Raw genomic sequence first — 18,246 nt, 5'->3', positions numbered from 1 at the left:
TGAATGAAATTTGAGGACTATTTTCCTACGCGTAAACTATGGCTGATTCCAATTAGATGTCACTTTCATCGAGAACAATTTAAAGACTTTTTTTTTTCTCTTTTCTCAAAAAAAAAAAAAAAAAAAAGACTTGATTTTGTAGATACATTAATGAGTCAATGACTAAATTTTCCTAATGAATTTAAGTATTACAATAATTACCACATGTTTGTTTGAAAAAAATACAGTCTGGTGGGGTACTCTGAGTTTTATGTTACACTTGAGTATGTACGTGATCAAATATAATATGATAGGGTTGTTCATGGGTCGGTTTTACCCGACAACCGACCCATTATCGGCCCGACTATTGCGGCCGATAATTACCCATCAACCGACCCGTTCTGGTCGGGCCGATAATATCAACCTACCCATGCATAGTCGGGTCGGTTATGGTTTCTGAAATATTGAAAAGTTGGTTGGCCGATATTACCCGACCAACCGACTTTTTTTTTTTTTTTTTTTTTTCTAGCCTTTTGACCCTACATATAATTTTTGGGCAATAATGTTTGAGTTTTTTGGAGATGCTAATATTTAGAATGTGTTTTTGTATTTGAAGTAGTTGAATAATTGAATCAGACCTCTTTTTTTTTTCAAATATTAGAATCTCATTGATTGTCCAGGAAGAATTCTCGTTCTTTTTTTTTTTTTTTTTTTTTTTTTTATATCTCACATTAAACAAAGATCAAAGAAACCAAACAAGAAGAAACAAGCCAGAATATATCTATAACATAAATATGTGGGATTCTTTATATTTGTTAGAATACTATTTATGAGTGAAAAAAAAATGAAGTTTTTCTCGAGAATTATTTAATGAGAATAGTATTTTTTTTCCTCATAAATTGAAAATCTGATTTTTTTTTTAATGTGGCCGATATCGGCCGATAATTTGCAACAATAGTTTGCATATTTGCAATAGTCGGTTGGTCGGGTCGGGCCGATAATCGGCCGATATTCAACCGACCCGACCCATGAACAACCCTAAATATGAACTTTAGAATTGAACAAAAACAAATATATATTATTAAAATACTATATCAGAGCCGTGCACTTTCACCCCCACTCTCCAATTTAATTTTCCTTTTTCTTCTTTCAAAAAACAAATGCAAAACGGCGTCGTTCCGGTTCGATATTGCAATTTTTGCTCTGCGATCTTTTTCTTTATCGATTTTCTTTCCGCTGAAATTCCCACTCTCTGTGGGCCCCCGGTCGGTGAATTGATATATATATATAGTTATGGAGTAGGCGAAGCTACCTGTTACATCAATAGGGTGACTTAATATGTGTTTGTATTTATCTCTTGATCAAATGTGACTTTCTTTATTTATCAAAAACAAAAATGTGACTTTCATAATATAATAATATCTTTTTGTGGACTCGGAAGCTAAGGTCGTTTTCCATGCAATTACCAAGAAATTGCTAATTACTTGTTAGGAAGAATCGCCACAACTAAACACAACTCAAGAGTCAAGACTCAGGTCAACCCGTGGCTCATATTCTTCTAACAAATTAAAATACAGATAAATTGGATTAATCCTACTTTGCATCATGAAATAAACTACTTTGGCACTTTACACCCTCGAAATAAATTAATTAACATTTTGCACCCTCAAAGCACGATAAATCATGCATAATGCATCTCAAATGAATTTTTGAAGCTAATAAATGTAATTTAATATTGTTTAGTGATATTTTTGTACGATGCTAAATGTCAAATTGATTTTTTTATTCATCAATCATTTTGAAACTATAAAGTGCCAAAAATAAAAATACATCACATCAACGTATTTAAAATTTACATTTTTTTATCACAAAAAAATATTTTACGAAAAAAAAATCTTCTGCTATTTCGTTATCAAGTTATCTCAAAATCATATTTCTTCCAAATTTGATTACCTAATATTTTCATCTAATAAAAGATCCATCAATTGAATAATTTTGTGTTAAATTTTTATTTTATTTTGTAACAAAATAGAGTTTTTTCAATAATCCGATGTGATTTTTATTTTTTCGCAGTTTATGCGCTCGAAATTAGGTTGGAGTTTGAAGAAAATAAAATTTTAATTTATTATTTTGTATCCTAGAAAAAAAAAAACTCAATAAAATTGAAATTCTCTTTATATTCAATTCAGAATTCATTGTATTGAAGATGCATAATGTTGTGGTATTGTTTTTAAAGGGTGGAAAGAGTCAAAAGACGTGATTTCAAGAGTGCAATTAAGCCCGGAGAAATTTATGAACATGGTTGAAAACTGGTACTACATGCATCATATACACATACGCTAAATAGAAACGAAACTATTTTTCAAAGTAAAGCACTAAACTCTGCTGGTTATATTTTGTTAAATATTTATAAGGAATTACTTTGTTAAATTCGCCGCGTACGGCGTCTGTTACGCGCTGCCCCAACGTCGTCCGACTCGATCTTTACTGCGCATAGTGGTGCTTTGTGAAACAGGAAAGATAGAGAAAAGGGGGATAAAAGTAGGTTTTTTGAGATGGGTTTCCTGTGGAAGGAACGAATATCAGGTGAATTAGCAGCAGAAATTGAAACCATTTTTTATATGTGGTGGTGCGGAATGAATTTAGGGTGCATTTGGATGGAGGAATTTGGGGGAGGGATTTCAAATCCATAATAACAAATCCCTTGGACTTGTTTGGATTGAGGGATTTGGAGATGGATTTCAAATCCCCACCCCTCCTTTTTAGTTGTTTTTGGAGCAATAGTGGTGGATTTCAAATGACTCAAAAATTGGAGTCATTTCAAATCCATTCCCCAAATCAAATCCCTCCCCAAATCCCTCCATCCAAATGGACCCTTAATTTTTTTGATGAGTTTATACTTCAATCATAAGTAGCTATCATTTTTATTGATTGTTTGGAAATAAGGGAAGAAGGTGGCGGTGGGTGCTTTTGATCGAAAACGAAGAAGGGTGGATCCGATTTTCTTTTTACGGTTTTTTGTTTGAATGGTATGTGTGATGGTAATGGTATGCTGTGGCGGGTGGTGATGATGAGGAGAAGATCTAGAGTTTTTTGGTAGATTGGGCGGAGGACGGCACATATAGAGAAATTCGTGCAAGGTGGACCCTTAATCGACTACGTACGTGTTTAATAGTCAATTATGCTGAATCGACTATGTTGAGTAGTCGATTAAGGTTAATCAACTCCAATTTTTAATTTTTTTTTGCATTTTTATTATTGATTCCAATTGTATAAATCAATTGTAATGTTTGTATATTTTTTTTGCATTTTTATTATTGATTCAAATTGTATAAATCAATTGTAATGTTTGTATATTTTTTGTTTTTGAAAAATATAGTTAATTTTGCATTTTTTTTTTGTAGTTGTGATTAGTTATTGTTAGTAGTCAAATTCTTAATCGACTATTCTTCATAGGCGATTAATATACCTGATAGACAAATAAAAAAAAATTAAATAATTTCCTTAATCAACTATGTTTGATAGTCGATTTTCCTTAATCGACTATGCTTCATAGTCGATTAATAAAACTGATACATAATTTTTTTTGAAAACGAAACAAAACGGCTGATAACAAGCGCGTGACACAATGGTGATGTAGGCGCGTGATGCAATGATGGTGTGGCGGACGGGGGCAAAACTGGAAAAATATAATGACTGAAAATGGATGTGAACTTTTCTCAAATGAAGCAAAATATTTTGGACATCTCCTCATTAAAAGAAGTAATGGGGAGTGTTTTCATAGAGCCCAAAAAATAAAAGATAATTGGTGGAAAAAGACAAAATATTTTATTTTATTTCTAAAATAATATATATATATGGCGGCCTAATACACATAAAACTGACAATTTAAATTACTTACAGTTTTTTTGCAGTAAGCTACTATACATTTATTTGTGCAATACTTAGGGCCCTATTTGGTTAAATTTATTTTCAATAGTTCATAAGTTTGTACGTTTTATGAGTTGTTTTAAGAGTTAATAAGTTGAAATGCCTTATTTTTAAATTTTATTTTTAATGTGTTTGGATAATGATATCATAACTGTTTTCACTCATTATAAGATCATAAATAAAAGGCTAAATGAGTGATATCCCCCTACTCCTGAAAATATATATGAGGAGGTTCAGTATTTTTTTTCGCCCTAGACAAAAACTCAAATTCTGATATTAATTGGTGAGACCCACTGGGCAACTTAAAGTACATGTTTTGCCCTTTAGTTGCCTTAACCTTATTTCTTCCTATTCCACCCATACAATCACATCTCTCCCTCTTTCTATCTCTCTTCATCTTTCCCTCTCTCTTCACCTCTCCCTCTCTCTAACTCACTCTTACCAAAATCCAGCGACAAAAAATGGCTCCAAGGGCAGCTGAAAAGAAGGCGGCCATCGGCGGATAGAAGAAGAAGAACAGGACGAAGAAGAGCGTGGAGACGTACAAGATCTACTTCTTCAAGGTGTTGAAGCAGGTCAATCCACAAACCCTACACCCACCAAATGCCGCTCGCCCTCTAGCGCCGCTCCTCCTTTGGCCACTCCTCGGAATTTGTGGAGTTCTTTGTCGTCGTTGCCGTAAGATAAGAGGCTAAAGTCAGGGAAGACGTTAGATAGGAGCGTTGTCGAATATTTGCAGCCGCCGCGAGATCTGAGACCAAAGTACGGGAATATTTATTTTTTGGGTACTTTTCTATTTGAGTTAAATGCAAAAACCCCCCCTGTGTTAATCCTAAAGACCAAAAACCCCCCGGGATAAAAAAAGTGACAAAACCCCCCCTAATAAGTGTACAAACATGCACACTCGACCCATTTTATTTTTATCCGTTGACTGCACGTGAAAAGACGAATAAACCCTCAGATAAATCTGTCCAACATCTAAAATTTTATGACCCAAATGAAGTTTATAAAATTTTCAATTCAGTCCCTAATATTTTCAATTAAGCCATCTTCCCCAAATGAAAAAAACACACAGACACACAAATACACACACTTTGATTTTAATTTCTCTGCGCACCTCACCCCACCCCACCACTGCCGTCGCCGGATCCGTTCATGGACCGAAACCCCTCTCCGGCAACCAACCAAGCAGCCACATCACCGTACGGATGCATCCACGTATCATCTTCTCCGGCAACGAACTCCCTCTCAACTCAAAATTTCTTACGAAATTATTTCAAGAAAAATAAAAAACCAAAGTTTCTTCGTTTCCCCAAAACGGGAGTATAACTCCAGTTACGCATTCCCGTTTGCCATTGTCGTGGTTATGGAAGGTGGGTGGTTTTTATCTATTTAAATATAATTTTTATTTTTTCATTTTATTTTATTTGTTTAGGTGGGTGGGTAGCAGGGGTGGAGTGGTGGCAGATTGGGTAGCAGGGGAGGGGGTGGGGCAGTATGATATTTTCATTTCTTTTTTCTTTTTAAATTATTTAAATATAATTTATATATCTTTTTTTTTTGAATTTAAATATTATTACAAATTCATCAGTAGTTTAATTGTTTTATGAGTGTAGAATCAGAGGGGTAAATTTGTCTTTTCACGCACAAAATGTATAAAAATCGCATAAGTAGTCGCACACCCAGCGGGTGAATGACACGCACAAAGATTAGGGGGGTGCATGGCTTTGACTATTGATTACAGGGGGATTTTTGTCACTTTTTTTATCCTGGGGGGTTTTTTGGTCTTTAGAATTAACACAGGGGTGGTTTTTGCATTTAACTCTTTTCTATTTGCTTCGATTTTTGTGTGTTTGTGGTTTGATCAATAGTTTTGAGTCCTCCGCCGCCGCTGAATTCTCATGTTAAAGTATCTTTCTCCCTATTCCTTTATCTCCTCTCGATCTCAATCTCTTTTTTGGTGTTTTTCTAGTGAAAATTCAGTTCCAGCAAAAAAGTTGATGTTAAAGAAGATGGGCAACAACAGGCCGATTTGAGTGAATCAGTTATGTAGTCATATGCAGTCATATGTAGTCATATACAGTAATATGTAGTCATATACAGCCATATATAGTCATGTATAGTCATATATAACATATTAAGTTTTTTTAATGTACAGTGATGCTGATGGTGGTTTTAGTTGAAGAATTTATACATGTGATTTTTTAAATATATATTGTGGGAATATAAGTTGACTTGTAATAACAAGATTCAATAGATGATTTTTTGTTTTGTGAATGTTGATTGAATATTCATAAATAACATAATTTTTTTGTTTATAATTTGTTAAATATGTCTGAGCTATCCTTTATAATCGAGAATTAACAATTTTAAGTTGAAAATGTAAAAAATGGTATATGAAAATGTGATGCACGGGTATCTATTCTAAGATTGAAATGCATTAATGTAAAAAATTAACGAACTAAAAAACCCTGAGGATGAATCGAATACGATCGAACAAAAATATAACAAATTCGTATTTTATTTTATCTCCAAAAAATAACAATGTTGTCAACATCATCCACGGTGAAATACCACAACCAACTCCAAGAGTTCAATGAATGAATGCATCAATGTTGCACATTAATCTAAATGTTGGTACAATATACACGAAGCTACGGTTACGAAATATGAAAATACATGTAGACAAAATAGTCCAACAAATTTTTTGAATAACTGAAATATAATAGGATAAAGTCTAAAACATAAAAAACAATATCCATTTTATTTGATTTAACTACTAAATTAAACAAAATAAACGATAAAATAAAATATAAAATACGAAAATTATGATATGAAATATACGATTCACCATCTGATCTAAATAGTAAATAGTACAACTATCTCGTCCAATACACTCGGATTCTTAACATGAAACTTAGTTATCAAAATAATGTTTTATAGCACATGCAGGGACATTGCCTATAACTCATCTAATACCTTGCAATTCACCTGCACATTTTTCATTGTTCATATGCAATCAGTGACACACATCACTTAAATATAAACAACCTAAAAGCGTACAAATAAATACAATTTACATTAAATTACCTTGATAAATAAATAAAAATTCATTGGAGTCGGCAATAACGGACACTAGCATAAAGTGCAAATAAGCCTAACACAACAAAATAATTATACATATGAGTAATAGAAAAAATAAATGCGTTTTTGAATCACAATATACAATTTTTGTGATGTACTTTCATACTCACTGAAACTTCCTTGTAGACGAAATTGCTGGTAACATAAGTCACCCGATTCCAGCTTGATGAATTTGTTTATGCCAGCTACACTCTTAACTCTCGCCATTGCGATGATAATTGTCCATGCCATCTCTAATACTAATACTAATATTAATACTAATACTAATACTAATACTAATACTAATACTATTGTACGAGATACTAGGAATTGGTTTACGAAGAAATCAACTTGTGATTTTTTCTTAAAAGAGAAGATCTTGACTTCTCATTTGTATTGTTTTGAATACTGTTTTAAGCATGTGAAGGCACCACCCACAAGTTTTATACTTGTGGGTAACGATTTAAAAACTTGTGTTATTTATATTCAAATGCAAAATCTTTATCAATACAAGTTTTTGTTTATCTTGTTTAAAGATCTTTGATTTTATACAAGTTGTATATTAATGGCACGAATTCAGAGGCATTGAATGCTTTCAGCTTATATAGAATGACGAGGAGTCGTAGTTTGCTCTTGTCGGCAGGGCTAGGCCTCGGTTCACAGGTTAATAATGGGTTATGGCCGTAATCCATTGTTACCATGACAAGGTTAGGGATATCCGGGAAAAGTAAAAAACTGGAAGAGGGATAAGGGTGGAAGTGCTCACTGGTAAATAGCTTCGGGGTAGAACAAGGAACGTGGGAAGGGGAGACGGATAAGGGAGAAGAAGTTGCCATATTTAACATATACAGTAAAAGAAAAAAAAAATGAAAGCGAGCTAGAAAGTAACCTGGTTAAACAAGACGCTGATTTTTTTTACTTTGCTAAGGAGGGGGGGTCGAATTACTGGCAAACCGAGGGTGGAAGGGAAGAATTATATCAAGAAAGAGTAATGAAAGCGTTTCTGGAATATAGAGAAGATGGTTTTATACACAACTAGCCCAACGGGCTCAAAAATCAAGACCATTTGATTTCGTTGAATCGATGGTTATGGATGGTCCATGTCACTCGTGCACGATAGGGGATTGTCCAGTTTTGATGAAGGGTAAGAGACCTAGGTAGAGTATCATGAAAAAGTGACAGGCTTCATTAAATTCCACACATACCTTTTAATTAAGATTGTCGATATCATACGTGGCATTCTGAATTTACCCCTGCAGACGTGGCATTCCAAATATAACATTCAATTATATTATTGGCAAGAAACATGAATCTTGAGGACCTTCTCTACAGACTAAAAATCACGGAATCTTGATGATGCTTTTTTTTTTTTTTTTTTTTTTTTTTTTTCTAATATCACTCATTTGATTAAGAAGATATTTCATAATTTTTTTCCCTTTGATCTTGTATTGTAAATAGATTGTCCATTCTTTCACTTTTCATTATAAAATGCATTTATATTATTGGCAATGAACGTGAATTTTGAGGACCTTTTCAAACATCATGCACGTATATATATTGCAGTGGAGTAGGCATACTATGACTAGGGTAGACTTCTTCTCTGCCTCTCTTCATATTTTTTAGATTATATAATAGGTATTCGGATTATGTAGCCCACCCAATTTTTCTTAACTAGCCAACTCAGTACTTAAGAAAATTTAATTTTGAAAAAATAGTACTCTTTTAGAGACACTATGTTTTAATTTTGGATAGATAACGCTTTGATGGAGGTCTAACCAACAGTTTGCAAGATGATCCTATCCAAGTCCCAACCGAACCAGTAACGAGGAGCCGAGCTAAGCAATTCAAGGAGAAGCTTGCTGCATTGATCCAAAATGTCTTAACTAAGAAAGCTTCATTCAATGGTGATAAACAAGGGTGGATTATGCATATTCAAGTGACGGAGTCACCGGACAAGTGTGTGAACCATCCGGGCAAAAGATCAGTCCAAGTTGAGCAAATGAGAGCAAGCAGGATGAAGATCAAAGCCCACCCTACCTTAAATCCGTGGGTTCATCTCGAATCAGCTCATATTAGTGTGTTTATGGGCCTATTCTATTAAGGCCCTCTTTAATTTCGCGGCTCACTTGTTTAGAGCCTTTATTAAGTAGATTTAGGGTTTTATTTTCCTTTCTTGAAGACTATGTTTTGGGGGCTATATATATGCCTTCTTATTCACTTTGAAAGACAGCTTTGATCATTAATTAAATTGTGAGATTATTCTCTCTAGTTCTTTAAGAACTCTTCGAACATATCGGAGGATTCCGTACGTTCACCCGACTTATCAATCAATCTTCCACAATTGATTGTGGGGTCTTCACACACCAAGGTTCTTGTCTCTTTATAGACAACGGGTCGCGGTTCCACCCCCTTTTGATTCCTTCTTTTGGACGGTCCAGGATTTGATAACCGGAGTATTGTTATCGGGTCTCGTCACATGGTTGGCGTGGTTCATATCATTTGGTAATCAGAGCCATCTTCCAAGAAGGTTTCGTCTATCCTTTGAGTCTTTTGCTGTTTTTGTTTCGTTTCTTTCCGTATTCCATATCTTTCTTCCCTTCTAGTGTCATCTTTTCTTCTTTTGTTTTGTTTCCATCATCAAATCTGTTCTTGAGTTATTAAATTCGTCTAGTATCTTGTTCGTCTTGAGTCTATTGTCAAAAAAAAAAAAAAATTCCGAAAAAAAGGAAAATAAGCAAAAATCGAAATTATTTGAAAGGAATAATTCCTTGTTGGTATTGTAAGTAGTGGAAAAGGATCCGAATACTGCATCTTAAGTTAGGAAGGGTATATTTTGTTTCCTATCCTCGGGATCCTTGAATATCTTTGTCTTCTACTCCATATATACTTCCTTCCTACACTATTTTGTTTCTTATAATATTAATTTCGAAATTCAAACAAAATAAATTACTCGTGACTATCCAAAGGTCATTAATTTCTGCTCATATTCTATTTCGATTCAAGTTCATGTTTCATCTTCTATATCAATTCCTGACAATTCGTGGTGAACTGTTGCTGAAAATTCTGATATTTGTTGGGTGAGTTTGATTGGGGCTATTCAGAATTTGAGAGGAAAAATGCAAGAGTGGTGAGTTCATAAGAGGGTAAAAGCCAAAATTGATTGTGTGCAAACACGAGTGAACTTGAGCGATATCCATTTATTGAGTGAAACACGTAAGGGAGTGTGTGAGGTCCATATTTTCTTTCTAACATTGTTTTGCAGGAATCATGTCTAACAATCAAACAAATTTGGAAGACACGCATAGGGAGGTTGATCCAAAGTTTATGATGGAGGCGTTGATGAGTGAGATGAAGAGATTCGTGAGGGAAGAGATGGAGCAGATTCATGAGCGGATGGATCAAATGGAAAACTCAAAGCAAGATTTTCCTCAAACCATTCCTAACGTGCAAAGGAGAGGACAAGCTCCACCTAGAGAGGCTAGGGAAGAAGAGGATGAGTATTACAGTGATGACTTCGATGACCAACATTCCGTTGCTGTAAATCGAAGGTTTGGAGCGAGGATTCGCGATGCTCGAAATCGTGAGGATAAAAATTTGGGAAACATAAAGGTGAATATACCATCGTTTCAACGCAGAAACGATCTTGAAGCTTACATTGAGTGGGAGCGAAAGATGGAGTTGTTGTTTCATTGTCACAATTACTCGGAACACAAGAAGGTGAAGTTGGCAGCGATTGAATTCTCCGATTATGCCATCATTTGGTGGGATCAATTAGTGTTGAATAGGAGGGGAAATAGGGAGAATCCAGTGGCAACTTGGGACGAGATGAAATCCCTAATGAGAAAGCGGTTCGTGCCAAGCTACTACTTCCGAGAGTTGTATCAAAAGCTACAGAATTTGAAGCAAGGAAATCGGAGTGTTGAAGAGTACTTTAAGGAGATGGAAATTTCAATGATCCGAGTAAATATTGAGGAGGATCGGGAGGCTACTATGGCAAGGTTCTTGGCAGGGCTGAATAGAGAGATTGCTAACATAGTGGAGTTGCAACACTATGTTGAGATGGAGGACATGGTACACATGGCCATCAAGATTGAGAATCAGCTCAAGTGGCGGGTAACAATCCACGATCAGCCCCAAGTTCAAATTCATCTTGGAGGCATAATGTTGTTAGCAAAGATGAGAAGCCAACTATGACTAAACCCAAATTCGAGCCAAAGCAAAACACTACCAACCATGCAGTCCAAGGTAAAATCGATTCTAATACAACTCGGAATCGTGATATAGAGTGTTTTAAATGCCATGGCCGGGGTCACAAAGCAAACCAATGTCCAAACAAGAGAGTTATGCTGCTGCGTGATGATGGTGGGTTTGAGACCGAAAAAAAGTAGGATTCCACACCACCACAAGAGGATGATGGAGAAGAAGAATATGCAGCACATGGTGAACTTTTGGTTGCAAGGAGAGCTCTAAACGTGCAAGCAAAGGGAGATGAAGAAGCTCAGCGAGAAAACATATTCTACACTAGATGTCATGTTCGAGACAAGGTGTGTAGTATGATCATTGATGGAGGGAGTTGCACCAATGTTGCTAGCACTATGATGGTGGAGAAGTTAGGGCTGCCTATAACCAAACATCCACAACCATATAAGCTGCAATGGCTTAATGATAGTGGAGAAATGAGGGTGAACAAGCAAGTGTTAGTATTATTTCGCATTGGAAATTATGAAGATGAGGTACTGTGTGATGTTGTTCCGATGCAAGCTGGACACTTGTTACTTGGTCGACCGTGGCAATCTGATCGACGGGCCAAGCATGATGGTTTCACCAACAAGTACTCATTTGCGTTCAACCAAGGAACAATCACTCTAGTTCCTTTAACGCCGCAACAGGTCCTTGAGGATCAAGTGAGGTTACAAAAAGAGAGTGATCAAAAGAAAATGATTGAGAGTACAAAAGAAAGAGAGAGTGAGGGTGAGAAAAACAAGAGAGAAAATAAAAAAGTGAGTTCGGCCAATGAGAGAAAAGAAGAGGGAAAAACAAGTTTATATGCGAGGGCGAGTGATGTGAAGAGAGCTATGCGATCGAATCAGCCGATGATTGTACTTATGTACAAGGTGGCCTTTTTGAACACTAACAACGTTAACTCTTGTTTGCCTAGTTCTATTGTTTCTCTTTTGCAGGAATTTGATGATGTATTCCCAGAGGAGCTGCCACCGGGGTTGCCACCAATTCGAGGCATTGAACATCAAATTGACTTTGTACCAGGAGCTTCTATTTGTTAGAGTAGGTGACCAACAAGCCAACATGTGGCTGTGGTCTTTCGTATTTATTATTGTAATAAACGAACCTTTATTCGTATTAATGATAAAACACCTTGGCATTCTATATCTTTGTCTCTTTGTCACAATCACAGATATAGTCCTTACAGTTATTACAAGTACTAGTAATTGATCGTTAGGATCGTGAGATATTTACTTAAGTATTATAACTGTTAAACGTGTTCCTAGTCGAAGGGTTACGCCACTAATGAGGATATCGGCCTTTCCCATTAAGACTATCACTTAGTGTATGTGTACTGCATCTCATCAGTAAACGGTATTGTGATATCGGCATGCATAAGTGGGTGCTCGTAAGTTGGCAAGTTCACTGAACTCCCTCACCCTAGAAATCTCTAAGTGGTTCCCAATAATCGAGTAGAGATATCTATGGTAAAGTTGTACACCATTAGTCCTTATGACCTAGACATCACCGTGACTTCACTAGAGGACCAGCTGTATCGTGACCTGTCCCTGAGTTCCACCGAGGACCATCCCAAGGGCCAGTGTTCGTGCAGTCCGAAATCTAGTGGGAGGTCTGTGCATTGTGTCGGGGATTCGATCGCTAGAATAGTCTTGGATGTCCTGTGTGTTCTGAAAGTTTGTGATCATTCTAAGTCTCTGGCCATAGCTGACTAAGTGATGATTAGAGAATTCGATTCTCTAAGTCATGCACGTGACGATTACAACACTTGGAACGATCGCACCGTCATCGAACATATAAAGAGGTCTCGATGAACCAATGCCTCTAGTTCGATCGGGACATATGAATCGAAGGGACTGTACTGTACGTTAACTATATCTGAAGGTTCTTGCAGTCACTTCATTTGTATCTAGGGAATCATGACGTGTAGTTGCTAGACGCCAATCTTGATTTGTTGGGTGATTAAGGTGAAACGAGCTTTATCTTAATCGTAACTCTAAGGGACGAGTTTTGACCACAAAGAGTTGTGGGCCCACGGCTAGCTTACACCTGAACCATCGATGGTCACACTGCTCGTGCACATGAGATCTTTGAATAAACGGTCAGAGATAAAATATTTTATCTTTGCATAATTGGAAGTCAATACGATTGAGTCCAACATTCGTAATTTGGGATTACGAATGAGAATAAGAAAAGGAAAAGAATAGGCGAGCGTTGTAGTGGACTTTCTAAATCGGGAAGTTTCCAAATTTAGAAAGTGCACTGAACTAGGGTTTCCACTTTTAGAAAGTTGGAAAATGAGAATTGACACTCGTAATGACGAGGACTTTATAATGATTCCGAAAATGTAATCGTTGCAATTTTTCGGTCATTGGATTGAGAGAAACGAGCAAGTAAAAGTACTAGCGAACTTAAGCTGTTGGGCCCGGTCCAACTTAAGCCCGCTAGGGTTTTATGGAAGACACTGTAAATACAAGATTTATAGGTCTTGCACACACAAGTGAAAACCCTAACCCTAGCAGCCGTTGCCTCTCTCTCTCTCGCCCTCTCACCCGCGGCCGTCACCGGCGCCGTCGCCGGAATCTCACCGGAATCGGCCGATTGCTTCGGTAGTTTCTTTCCTTCTTTTTTTCTTCCGTTTTTCTAACTATTACGTGTCTAGTGCCACGTGTTTAGTAGATCGAAGTATACAAGGTGAAATCCGAGAGGAGGAAGATCGAAGATCGAGGAATCGAGGAGCAGCGCACGAGCCGAAGCCGCACGCTACCCCACGCGCCGCCCCGGAAGACCGCGCGTGAGATTCACGCGCCGCCGTGGCCGTTTCACCGCTGCTGCCGCTGCACCGTTGCTGCCCCGATTGTACGGATTTGTTTCCGTAGCAATCTCGACTTGCTAAGCGCTCCTACCTCACGCTTCAAGAGGTAAACACACGAACTCAATGTTCTTGTTTCGTTTACGTTTAAACTCTATATATACATGTTTGCTTTTGTATGATTTTATGTGATTACGTGTAATCGATTTAATCATTGCAAGCATGTTATTTGGTTTAAACGCGAGCATGTTAATTGATTTAAATTCGGTTAATTAAATTAGCATGTATGTTGTTATTTAATTTCGCTGGAAGCGCAAAGGTACGCAATAAATTGATTTATATTATCGGGCATGTGCTTATGTGTTTTAAACTCGTTTAATTCGCATAAATTTTTGTTTTCCGCTGCGTACGCGTGCCCGAAACCCAACACTATTCCTAACCGACCAGCCTACCGAAGCAATCCCGAGGAGACTAAGGAGATACAAAGGCATGTCACGGAGTTGATGGAAAGAGGCAAGTGAGGGAGAGCATGAGTCTTTGTGCTGTTCCGGTACTTTTGGTGCCTAAGGCAGATGGAAAGTGGAGAATGTGTGTCGATTGTCGAGCAATCAACAATATAACGGTAAAGTATCGTCATCCTATTCCACGCTTAGATGATATGTTAGAGGAATTGCATGGTGCTTGTGTGTTTTCAAAAATTGATTTGAAAAGTGGGTATCATCAAATAAGAATGAGAGAGAGTGATGAATGGAAAACTGCTTTTAAAACAATGTATGGTTTGTATGAGTGGTTAGTTATGCCGTTTGGGTTAACTAATGCCCCTAATACTTTCATGCGATTAATGAACCATGTTTTGAGATCTTTCATTGGTAAATTTGTTGTAGTTTACTTTGATGACATTCTTATCTATAGCAAAAATATGGATGATCATGTTGTGCATTTGAAATCCGTTTTGCATGCACTTAGGGAAGAGAAGTTGTATGCTAATTTGCAGAAATGTACATTTTGCACGGATAAGCTTGTCTTTCTTGGTTTTGTTGTTAGTGCACAAGGTATTCTGGTTGATGAAGAAAAGGTTCGAGCTATCCAAGAATGGCCAAATCCGATGAGTGTAGCGAATGTTCGAAGTTTTCATGGCCTTGCTGGTTTCTATAGGAGGTTCGTGAAGGATTTTAGCACTCTTGCAGCACCAATGACCAAGGTGATAAGGAAGAATGTTGTGTTCAAGTGGGGGGACCAGCAAGAGAAAGGTTTTCAATTAATTAAGGAGAAGTTAACCAAAGCTCCTTTACTTGCTCTACCAAATTTTGCGAAAACATTCGAGATCGAGTGTGATGCTTCCGGAGTAGGCATAGGCGCTGTTTTGATGCAAGAGGGACGACCGATTGCATATTTTAGTGAGAAGTTGAGTGGGGCAGCCTTAAACTACCCGACATATGATAAGGAGCTCTATGCCTTGGTTCGAGCTTTAGAGACATGGCAGCATTATCTTTGGCCTAAGGAGTTTGTGATTCACACGGATCATGAATCGTTGAATCACTTGAAGGGACAACACAAGCTGAACAAGAGGCATGCCCGATGGATGGAATTCATTGAGACATTTCCTTATGTCATCAAATACAAGCAAGGTAAAGAGAACATTGTGGCTGATGCATTGTCTCGAAGGTACACCTTAATCTCTACTCTTAATGTTAAATTACTTGGTTTTGAACAAATTAAGGAGTTGTACATTCAAGATGCTGATTTTGGTACTGTTTATCAAGCATGTGAAAAAGGTGCATATTATAAGTTCTATAGGCATGAGGGATTCTTGTTTAGGGAAGATAAACTTTGCATTCCTATGTGTTCTATACGTGAATTACTTGTGCTTGAATCGCATGGGGGAGGTCTTATGGGCCATTTTGGGTTCGAAAAGACATTACATATGCTGAAAGAATACTTTTATTGGCCACACATGAAGAGAGATGTTGAGAGAATTTGTGGTAGGTGTGTTACATGTCGTCAAGCTAATTCTCGAGTACAACCCCATGGTTTATACACACCATTGCCTATTCCAAATGAACCGTGGATTGATATTTCTATGGATTTTGTGTTAGGTTTGCCTAGGTCAAAACATGGTAGGGATTCGATCTTTATTGTCGTTGATAGATTTTCTAAAATGGCACATTTTATACCATGCCACAAAACTGATGATGCGTCGCATGTTGCTGATTTGTTATTTAAAGAAGTTGTTAGATTGCATGGCATGCCTAGGACAATTGTTTCTGATCGTGATGCTAAGTTCTCGAGTTACTTTTGGAAGACCTTGTGGTGTAAGCTAGGAACAAAATTATTATTTTCTACTACTTGTCACCCACAAACCGATGGTCAAACTGAAGTAGTAAATAGGACTTTGTCTGCCTTGTTGAGGGCTATTATCAAGAAAAACATTAAAACATGGGAAGAGTGTTTACCACATGTTGAGTTTGCATATAATCGAGTTGTTCATTCCTTTACTAAGTTTTCACCGTTTGAAATTGTTTATGGTATCCTTTAACTCCAATGGATTTAACTCCACTACCTTTATTTGAGCGTGTTAGCTTGGATGGAAAGAGAAAGGCTGAACTTGTGAAGCAGATTCATGAAAAAGCAAGGCTCAATATGGAGAGGAGAACAGAACAATATGCAAAACAAGCGAACAAGGGACGTCGCAAGTTGATTTTTGAACCTGGAGATTGGGTTTGGCTGCACATGAGAAAAGAACGATTTCCAGTACAAAGGCGTTCTCAGTTGCTGCCGAGAGGAGATGGTCCTTTTCAAGTTCTTGAGCGAGTGAATGATAATGCGTATAAGTTGGACTTGCCAGGTGACTATAATGTTAGTACCACCTTCAAAGTTGCTGATTTGAGTTATTTTGATGTAGGTGATGATTTGAGGACAAATCCTTTTCAAGAGGAGGGGAATGATGGAGGTCTAACCAACAGTTGGCAAGATGATCCTATCCAAGTCCCAACCGGACCAGTAATGAGGAGCCGAGCTAAGCAATTCAAGGAGAAGCTTGCCGCATTGATCCAAAATGTCTTAACTAAGAAAGCTTCATTCAATGGTGATAAACAAGGGTGGATTATGCATATTCAAGTGGCGGAGTCACCGGACAAGTGTGTGAACCATCCGGGCTAAAGATCAGTCCAAGTTGAGCAAATAAGAGCAAGCAGGATGAAGACCAAAGCCCACCCTACCTTAAATCCGTGTGTTCATCTCTAATCAGCTCATATTAGTGTGTTTATGGACCTATTCTATTAAGGCCTTATTTAATTTCGTGGGTCACTTGTTTAGAGCCTTTATTAAGTAGATTTAGGGTTTTATTTTCCTTTCTTGAAGAATATGTTTTGGGGGCTATATATATGCCTTCTTATTCATTGTGAAAGACAACTTTGATCATTAATTAAATTGTGAGATTATTCTCTCTAGTTCTTTAAGAATTCTTCGAACATATCGAAGGATTCTGTACGTTCACCCGACTTATCAATCAATCTTCCACAATTGATTGTGGCGTCTTCACATACCAAGGTTCTTGTCTCTTTATAGACAACGGGTCGCGTTTCCACCCTCTTTTGATTCCTTCTTTTGGACGGTCCAGGAGTTGATAACCGAAGTATTGTTATCGGGTCTCGTCACATGGTTGGCGTGGTTCATATCACGCTTTGCCGCTTGAACCTATGCATGTCTTGCGCTTTTCCATCTTAACAAAAGAAAAAATAAAAAAAATGCACTTTCACACCTAAAATTTGCCCATAATTCACAACATCTATATTACACATGATCCTTATAAGGGTGTTGTTTCTCATATTTCAGAAAATTCTCCAGATATATCCATGGATAATAGTGCATTAAATTTGACATTATCTTATTTCTAATATCCACGGTAGTCTTATCTATAATATGTAAAATCTTATCGTCCCATTAAATGAAAGGAGAATTTTTTACTATATATATTGGATGTCTGGATTGTTCCTCTATTACATGCGCTTTGCTATTTATTCAGTGAATTAGACAATGTTAAGAGAGTGAGCTTTTAACCTAAGCAATCACTTTGTCTTGAATCTTTCTGAGGACCAGCTGTTCGGAATCTTCCCATTGGAGACCTGTCCAGGAATGATCTTGTAAATTATTTATGCCATACA

General features: G+C 37.0%; 1 pseudogene; it reads left to right on the top strand.

Moving 5' to 3' along the window:
* Positions 1-10,299: 10,299 nt before the first annotated feature.
* Positions 10,300-17,242, top strand: LOC105961770 (uncharacterized; annotated as a pseudogene).
* The last annotated feature ends 1,004 nt before the right edge of the window (positions 17,243-18,246 follow it).

This window comes from Erythranthe guttata, chromosome 13 (assembly GCF_056151865.1).
Source record: "Erythranthe guttata isolate IM_541 chromosome 13, IM_541, whole genome shotgun sequence".
In the NCBI taxonomy this organism is placed as follows: domain Eukaryota; kingdom Viridiplantae; phylum Streptophyta; class Magnoliopsida; order Lamiales; family Phrymaceae; genus Erythranthe; species Erythranthe guttata.
This window is presented reverse-complemented; position numbering and strand designations above follow the sequence as displayed.